Here is a 9,859-nt window from a genome sequence, read left to right as displayed (position 1 = left end):
TCAGGATATGGACACTGATATTGTCAAAATACAGAATATTCCATCACAACAAGGGTCCCTCACGCTGTCTCTATACAGCCATCCCCACCCTCTCCTTATAACCCAGCAACATTAATCTGTCCTCCATTTTTACAATTTTATCATTTCCAGAACGTTACAGAAATGGAATCACATAGGATGTAAACTTCTGGGATTGGTGTTTTTCATTTAACAAAGTTCTCTGGAGATTCATAGAGGTGGTTGAATGTATGACTAGTTTGCTTCTTTTTATTGCCAGGCACTATTCCATGGTACCTGCTAACCATTCATTTACATGAATGGTAAACAGGTACCTGTTTAACCATTCACTTACTGTAGGATATATGGTTTTGGCTATTAGAAATAAAACTGCTCTAAACATTCATATACAGATTTTTGTGTGTACCTAAGTTTTCATTTCTTTAGGATAAATGCCCAGGAGTGCAATTCCTGCGTTGTGTGGTAGTTGCATGCTTAGTTTTTAAAGAAACTCCCATACTGAATTCCAGAGTAGCTGTACCATTTTACATTCCCACCAGCAATGTATGAGTGATATAGTTTCTCCATTTTCTTGCCTACAGTCTTTGTCATTTCTGTTTTTATTTTAGCCATTCTGACAGGTATGTAGTGGTAAGTTTCTCATTGTGATTTTAATTTGCATTTTCCTAATGAGTAATAACAAAAATCTTTCTATGTGCTTATTTGCAACTGTATATTTTCTTCAGCAAAATGTTTATTCATAACTGTATATTTTCTTCAGCAAAATGTTTACTCATCATCTAAGTGAATTTTGGTTTTACAATTAAGTTCTGGGAATTCTTTATATATTTTATGTACCAGTGTTTTATGAATATATTTTTTGTAATTATTTTCTCCCTGTTACAGCTTATCTTTTTGTCTTCTCCATAAGGATTTTGCAGAGAAAAACTTTTTAGTTTTGATGAGGTTTAATTTATCAAATATTATTTTTGTAGATGGCACTTATATTCTAAGAACTCTTTCTTGTCCTAGATCTTAAAGATTTTCTCCTGTATCTTTTTTAAAAGTGTTATAGTTTTATATCTTACATTTAATTCTGTGATTCATTTCCAATTAATTTTTATATAAGATATGAGACACAGATCAAAATTCTTCTGTTTATGTCAATACAAATTCTCCAGTACCATTTGTTGAAAAAGCTATGCCTCCTTTATTGAATTTGTTTTCACTTTTGTCAAAAATCAGTTGTGCATACATTTGTGGGCCCATTTCTGAGTTTTCTATTGTAGTCCACTGAGCTTTGTGTCTATTTCTCCACCAGTCCTATGCAATCATGATTACTATAGCTATGTAAAAAGTTATATAATATATCATGAAATTGACTAGATGGGTTCTCTCTCACTTTATGCTTCTTTTTCAAAATTGTTTTCAATACTTTAGGGTCCATGCCTTTTCTTATGAATTTTAGAGTAATCTTGTCTATATCTACAAAATCATAGTGGGATTTTTATTGGGAATGCATTAAATCTACATATCAATTTGAGGAAAATTAACACCTCTACTATATTGAGTGTTCTAATCCGCATAGCATATCTCTCCATTGATTTAGACCTCATTTGATCTTTCATCAGTGTTTTATAGCTTTCAGCATGCAAGTCCTATACATGTTTTATTACATTTACACCTAAGTATTTCTTTTTTATCTCTGAGTGTTTTTATATGGTACTGTATTTTGAATTTTGGTGTCCATGTGTTCATTACTAGTACATAGCAACACAATTAATTGTATATGCTTATCTTGTATCCTGCAACTTTGCTGAGCTCATTTATTAGTTACAGGAGTTTTTGGGTAGATTTATTGGGATTTTCTACATAAACAATCATGTTATCTGTAAATAAGGACAGTTTTATTTCTCCCTTTCTCATCTATATGATTTTAATTTCCTTTTCCTGCCGCAGTGCACTACATAGAACTTCCATCACTATATTGAGTAAGAGTGGTGAAAGCTGATCTCCGCGGTTTTTCCTGATTCAGAAACACATTTGGAAAAAATTAACACACCATTATGATAAAAACTCTCATAAAATAGAATGGAAGAAATTTCTTCAACTTGATAAGAATTGACAAAACAGTATAGCTACCATTATATTTAATGGCAAAAGACTTAATATTTTCTTTCTAATTCAGTTCTGTAAGTTCCTGCATCACTTATTTTGCAACTTGTTCAGTGCATAAGCATTAGGATCATATATTCTTGATAGAGTGACATATTTGAGTGTTTATACTATATATCATTATAAAACATTCTTCTCTATTTCTGGCAATTTTCTTTGATCAATTCAGCTTTCTCTGGATTAATACCTGTGTGATACTCTCCCATTTTTTAAATTTTAATTTACCTACATCATTATATATAAAATAAATATCTTATAGATATCACAAAATTAGGTTATAGTTTTTAATTTATTCTGCCAATTGCTGTCTTTTAATTGAAATCATTTTTATTTAATATAATTTTTACATTTTAGGGCCTAAATCTGCCATTTTAGATTTTTTGGGTGTAGGGAGGGTCATTCTCTTTGTTTTCCTTTACATGTTTTTGTTTCCCTGTTTCTTTATGGATTATTTGAACTTCTTAGAACTTCATTTTTATTTTTCTATAGTGCTTTTTGTGTGTCACTTTGTGTATATAACCTTGTAGTGGTTCCTGTAGATTTTTCATTATTTATAGATTATACCACATTCTACTTGCATTGACATTTTGCCAGTTTGAGTAAAATTTAAAAATCTTATTTCCTGTGGTGTTCCTTTACCTTCCCCAATTTATAATCTAATGAACCTAAATATTTCCTCTATTTACATTTAGAACCACATCAAGTGGTTTTATATTTTTGCTTCAGCCATCAAACATAATTTAGAAAACTCAAGAAGATAAAGAAAATGTATTGTTCTTGTCCATGTTTTTGCTTACTATGTATTTGTTCTTTCCTCCTTTCCTAAGATTCTTTCTTCTATTGTTATTCTTGCATTTAATGAACTTCCTTTAGCTATTCTTTTAGGACAAATTCTGAGCGGGTGACAAATTCTCTTAGCTTTGGATCATCTGATATTACATGATTTCCCCTTTCATTTCTGAAAAATAATTTCACTAGATAAAGGATTCTGGGATGACAGTTCTGTTCTTTTTATTTCAGCAATTCAAAAATATTGTGCCACTTTCTTCTGGTCTTCATAATTTCTGATGACTTATCCATTGTCACTCATATTGTTTTTCCACTTCAGGTAGTGTCACATCTCTCTGTCTTTCTCTCTCTCTCCCTTTCTCTCTCTCTCTCTACTTTAAGGAATTTTTCTTTATCTATAATGTTAACCACTATGTATGTCAGTATAGATTTTTTTTTTATTTAACTTGTCTGGGTTTTGTTCAGCTTCTTGAATCTATAGGTTTATGTATTTTGCCAAATGTGGCAAGTTTTTCAGTCATTATTTCTTTGAATACTTCTTCAACTCCATACACTTTCTTCTCCTTTCTAGGACTCTGATAACATAAATAGTGTATCCTTCTAGGAATCTGATAACATAAATAGTGAAGTAGTAACACAGGTCCCTAAGACTGTTCATTTTTTAGTCTATTTTCTCAACTTTTTTTTTTAATTGGGTAATTTCCATTGTTCTATTTTCAAGTTCACTGATTCTTTTCTCTCTCCCACCCTTCTGCTGTGGAGCAGATTCATTGAGTTTTTAAAATTTTTGGTTATTGTATTTTTAAGTTCTAGAATTTTCATTTGGTTCTCTTTATATATTCTATTTCTTTGCTGAGACTTTCCTTTTTTTGAGCCTGTTAGTGTTCATTGAAGTATATTTATTATGGCTGCTTTAAAATCTTTTTCAGTTAATTATGACACCTCTGTTTGATGTTGGCATCTATTGACTGCCTTTTTTCATTCAGTTTGAGATCTTCCTTATTTTTTGTATAATGTATGACTTTTTATTGAAACCTGAACATTATGGGTATTGTATCATAAAACTCTGTATCTTAATTAAACCTTCTGCTTTAGTTGGCTTTTCTGACACCACTCAAGTGGGGGAAGGAATGGCACTGACTTGTTACTGCCCAGTACAAGAAGATGTCCAGGTTCTCCACCAAGCCTTTGTATGTACCTGAGGTGGGATTCCTTGTTACTTTCGAGCAGGGTTGGAGTTCCATCCCTCCAATAGGCCTCCACTGATAACTCCCTTGCTGGAAAAGGTAGAAGTGCCTGCTATTGCTCGTAGCCTAGCTTCCACTAACTCTGCAAGGAGATGGCCCTCTTATTAGTGGGTGGTGGTTTGAGGCCTGACTCTACTAGACCTCCTCTGATACCACCCTAGAAGGGAAGAAGAGAAGCACTTTATTACTGCTGGGTAGTGGTGGAAGTTCAGACTCGCCACTTGGTCACCTCTGACACCCCGACACCCTGCAGGAATGAAAGTCCTCGTTCCTACTTGGCTTTTCTGTCAACACCTTGTCAGGGTGGGGGTTCATTAGTGCCTGGCCAAGATGTTTAGTCTCCTTCTTGGTCTTTGCTGGAATGGGTAGGAAATTTTTCTGTGATTTGTGCCTGAAGCAAAGTGGTTATTGTCCAAAAGTTTTCTGCCTTGCTAGGCTGCCCCTTTCCTGCTCTTTTGGCTAAACAGAAACGACATTTGTTGGTTTTGTTCTGTTCTGTTTTGTCTTGTTTTATTTTGTTGTCTGCTCCTGCTGGCATTTCTAGGTTACCAGCTTTTTCAGCTTCAAGTCTAGGATATTCCAAGCAAAACGCAACCCAGGAACTCATTGCTGTGCCATTCCTTGGGTCATGAAGTCCCTAGCCATCTACCTTTCTCTCTCCACCTTTCAGAGACTTTTTATATTTGTTTTATGTACAATATTCAGGGGGTTTTTGTTGTACTTAGTGAGAGTAATAAAAAAAATACATGTACTCTGTCTTCACAAAATAGCAGTTTCATGATTTACATTTTAAAGGTTACGTGGGGTTGTTACGTGGGGAATAGACTACAGCAGAAATGGAGCAAGAGAGCACATAAACTAGACCACAGTAGATGTTGTCCAAAAGAAGTTCTACAACTTATTAGCTATAATTTGGGCATGTTATTTGATCCTTTAACATATTAGTTGAATGTATTACTTGATAAATTACATCATATATTTTGACAGTGAGGTCAAGAGGATTTTGTGGAATATTAATTGTGGAGGGTGAAGAGAAGATTTAAAGATAACTCCTGGGTTTGAAACTGAATGGTGATACACTATTGACTGACAGAGATGAGAGAAGTAAGAGTATGGAGGATCAAGAGTTTGGATTTAGACATGATGAATTCTGGATGTCGATGTAGATACTGACAAATATTTAAAAAGCAGCTAGAGCTCAGGGAAGAGATTGGGACTAGAGATGTAAATCTGGGATTAATCAGCCTACAAAATCAGCTACACAACTAGATGAGTATAGGGAGAAAAGATAAGAAAAAATAATCTACCAACCTGAGAATAAATGATGTTCCTTTGAGGTAGCTGTGGAAGAAGGCAATAACAGAAACAAAATGATGAATATTGAAAATAAGAAACACTATCCATGAGAGAAGCCATGGGGTTCATACATCTCCACATATCTAGGGGCATCCACAGGGGTCACATTGGAAAATCCTGAGCTGCCAGAAAGCCTTCAAACTTTAAGGAAGAAATATCTCCCTGCACCCATGGTCTTTTGAATAGTTCCATGCTGGACTCTGACATATCCCCCAACATTTTCTGAATATCAAGTTACAGTCAGCTCAGCTCACTGCCAAGCAAGCACTTTCCTGAGGCAACTTAGAATATGCTAATAGGAACGTAAAAACACTAAATTTATTTTACATACATAAGACTCATACTGGATTATTCATCTTCAGCTGTGAATCCTATTTTAATGTTTAATGAAATCAAAGGCATCTGAATAAAAAGTTTAAAAATTTATAGTAAACAACTGCTTGTCAAGACAATTTATTACTGGTACACTATATGCCTGCAGATATAATTTTATGCAGTTCAGATGCAAAAATGTAAAACTATCTTTCATACATGTAAGGAGTATTTACTTTATCTCTGCTCCTCTCCTGAGATGACTTTTGGAATATTTTGTTCCCTGTAAAGCTGTGAAAATTGGTAGGGGCTAATACCCTCTTGCTGAGTCCTTAACTGCAGACTTAGCTTTTTAAAGACCCATCAAGGTTGGTTGATAAGCTATGGTAAATCAACATATTTCAAGAAGTCTCCCCATTCCTCAGTGGATATCGAGTCCTGGGAAATATTAAATAGCCTATCATGCTATCCTTAACTATCCCTCAGAAGTAATTGCTGAGAACTTTAAAAATATTATGTTGACAAGTGAACATCTTCAAAATTAGACTTCAATATTGCACTCCAAAATAAATGAAACATTCCAGAAGAAAGTGCCTTAAATATAATTATTCAACCTTTGACAGCAACTGAATGAAAATTTGTCAGTATTCAAGTTATGAAGTGTCAGTGATTAGTTTTGGATGAGGGGAGTATAATAGACCCTGAATTCTTAAGGTCAATAAATGTCTGAAAACAAATTTGGAGTAATTATGTTTTTGTCTTACATGGCCTTGTTACTATAACTGAATATGTCAGCTCAACACCTGAGGTCGTGCTTGAGCCTCATGCTTACTGTAATATTTAAAGATTCCTGTAACTTTCACACAGGGCTATATAAAATTAGTTTACAACAAGGAAGGAAAGCATCACCTGCATTTCTAAAACTTCTCAGAAAGAGTGGAAATACTACTGATCACTTGGTTATTATCACAGATACATGAAAGATGAGAAATAATAGAAATCTAAGCATTTTAATAGGGTACATAATTGGAAGATAACTCTACTGAAGTTAAGAGTATAAATATCTTGGACAAATTATTTAAATTTTCTTTGCCTTACAACATTTGTTAATAAGCTAGAAGCATTTGGTAGAGAAGCCCTAAAACTTTTCAGCATTAAATTCATTTAAAAATTACATCTCAAATCAAGATTCTTAAGATGCAGGACTTGAGATATCATTACATCTTGAATTCGGAGGCATATAAGCATGGCATATTAGTTTTCTTTCAATAGCATATGTAGTAGATTTCATTTTTTCAATGGTAGCAACAACATCTTTCATTCCACCTGCACTTCTCACAATGTGTTATAGGCATTTCTATAAAAGGCCTATAACATTCCTTTTAAGTTCTGGCTATGTGACTTATTTCAAAAGTGTTCTTCCAGTTCAATATCAAATATACATTCTTTTATATTGTTTTCTAATAACTGTATGATTTAGTTTTACATGAATATATTTAATCTATTTTTAATTCAGAGTTGTGTGAGTAAAAATCATATCTTAAACTTTTATAGAATGTTATCAACTTACTCTCTTAGTTACTGAATAACCCATTTTCCCTGATGATTTAAAACTTCCACTTTACAGTATGTCAAATTCAGAAAGAGGAAAAGAGTTGCTTCTAGGCTCTTTATTATATTTCTATTAGCTATTATCTTTTAAATTAATAATGGTTAAATTCTGATTTAACTACTCTTTGTTAATCCTTTGATGTTAACAGGGCAAGCTCCTATGACTATGTTTTTCAATATTGTCTTAAATATTTTTGACATTTATTATAACTTATAAATTTATGTTAGTTTCTTGAGTTTGATGGAAAAAATCATGATTATTGATTTGTTTTCTGATAATTGAAAAATTTAAAATAATAAATTTTCCCACCCACAAAATTTTCCATTTTTCCATGTATGCAGCTCTTCCAAAATTTCTCAAATAACATTTTAGATATATTTTAGAATGTTAAACATAAATTTTTTGGACATTTGTTCACCTTTTACTTAGGTGCTTCAAAGTTTGCTGCTTTTATTGTTGCTGTGCATGATTTTTATTTAGACTTTTAATATTATATTTCCTCATTTGTAAAATTCACATATAGGCATACAGGAAAGTAATTACATTCATATGCTGATATTTTATCTAGCAATATTGCAAATAAGGTTATGAATGCTGATAGCTTGTCAGCTGATTCTCTTGGATAGTCTATGAGACAATCGCTTTCCCCACATTACCCATTGTATTAGTCTGTTTTCACACTTCTAATAAAGATATACCTGAGACTGGGTAATTTATGCAGGAAAGAGGTTTAATGGACTCGCAATTCCACATGGCTGGGGAGGCCTCACGATGATGGTGGAAGGCAAGGAGGAGCAAGTCACATCTTACTCCTCTTTATAAACCCATCAGATTTCCTGAGATTTATTCACTATCACAAGAACAGCTTGGGAGAGACCCAGTCCCATGACTCAATTATCTCTCACTGGGTCCCTTCCACAACACATGGGAATTGTGGGAGCTACAATTCAAGATGAGATTTGGGTGGGGACACAGCCAAACCATACCATCCACTTATATTGTCATTGCTGCTGTTATTGCTGTTGCCTGGTCTGGGCTTCTGGTAAAAAATGGTCCTTCTTTCTTGTTACTCTTTTCAATAAAACTTCAAATATTATTTAGCATGATACTTATTTTTATAGATCTTTGTAAAGAATCTTTATCAAGATGATGATAACAACCTTTCGAATCCTTGTTTGCTAAGGAATGCCATTTAAGTTATATTTAAAAGGCTGTATTTATGCTTTAAGATGTTGATATTGTATATGGCACTGACAGATTTTGTTGTTGTTAAATCATTGTTACATTTCTGGGGTAGACATTACATGTTCATATGACATATTTTAATTTCAATGGACTGTTTCATACTATTTGTAAATGTTTATTTAAGAGTTTTGCATCCATGTTTACATGGATTTTTTTTTTCCTGTGGGCTTGCATGTTGTTTCCCCTTCTCAGCTTTTAAAATATATGTATTCCCCTTTTTTATCCTTTATTGAATTAATCAAATTTTCTTTGTTGCTTTTATTTTTACTAATAATTTGAAAGTATACATTTTATTTTTCTTCTTCCAATTATAGTAAACTTTAATTTTTAAATAATTTCTTTGTAATTGTAATGATACTGTTTTTAACAATGACTAGTATTCAACTTTGTACATATTATATCCCCTCCAAAAGTCAAGAACTATAACATGCTTTTGCTTTCATTCACTATCCCATGTTGATACCACCTAGACATTTTTTATTATAAGTAGTCAATTTCAGAAAAAATAATTACAGTTAATACTGATTTAGAATTTACAATAATTTTAAATAATTTAATTACTTGTCATTACTTCGGGTATCCTATTTCTTCTTCTTAGGTTCATATTTGTCTTCTTGCTGGAGGGCACCCAAGAGTAAATCAACCTCTGTCTATAAGAAATGATACATTTTCTGAATCATTCATGTGCAAAACCACCCTATTCCTTTCTCCCAATTGAATGATTAGATAATTACAAGTTCAAAGTTACTTACCTTCAAATGTATGTTTCTATTATCTTCTTGCATCTGGTGAATCTAGTAAATGTTCAGGTAAATCCAATTTCAATCTTACCATTATTTCCTAGTAAACAATTCTCTTTCTCTGGAAGATTTTAGGGTTTGTCTTTGTCCTTGGTGTTCTAAATTTTATTAGGATAGGTGGTACTCTGATAGCTTACTCTAAATCTTGCTGAGTGCTTGCAGAGGTATGTGCATTTAACCTGAAGACCTAACTTTTTCAATTCTAGGAAATGTTTGTCTAATATTTTATTTATTTAATACAAGGTATTACCTGTCTTCCACTCTTCTCTAAGTCTTCTAGTATATGCAATTTGGAACATGGGACCTATTGTCTATATTTTATCTTA

The 9,859-nt window shown here is 32.8% G+C and overlaps 1 long non-coding RNA gene across 1 annotated transcript; it reads right to left on the bottom strand.

Annotated features, from left to right (window-relative positions):
- Positions 1-3,963: 3,963 nt before the first annotated feature.
- LOC141409740 (uncharacterized) lies at positions 3,964-9,420 on the bottom strand. The gene is made up of 2 exons (XR_012431726.1): positions 9,295-9,420; positions 3,964-5,549 (listed from the first exon to the last, which is right to left on the bottom strand). It is a non-coding gene; the product is annotated as an uncharacterized lncRNA (long non-coding RNA).
- Between the last annotated feature and the right edge of the window lie 439 nt (positions 9,421-9,859).

The sequence above is a fragment of the Macaca fascicularis genome, chromosome 2 (assembly GCF_037993035.2).
Source record: "Macaca fascicularis isolate 582-1 chromosome 2, T2T-MFA8v1.1".
NCBI classification, from domain to species: Eukaryota; Metazoa; Chordata; class Mammalia; order Primates; family Cercopithecidae; genus Macaca; species Macaca fascicularis.
The sequence above is the reverse complement of the archived record's forward strand: the minus strand, read 5'-3'. Positions and strand labels throughout refer to the sequence as shown.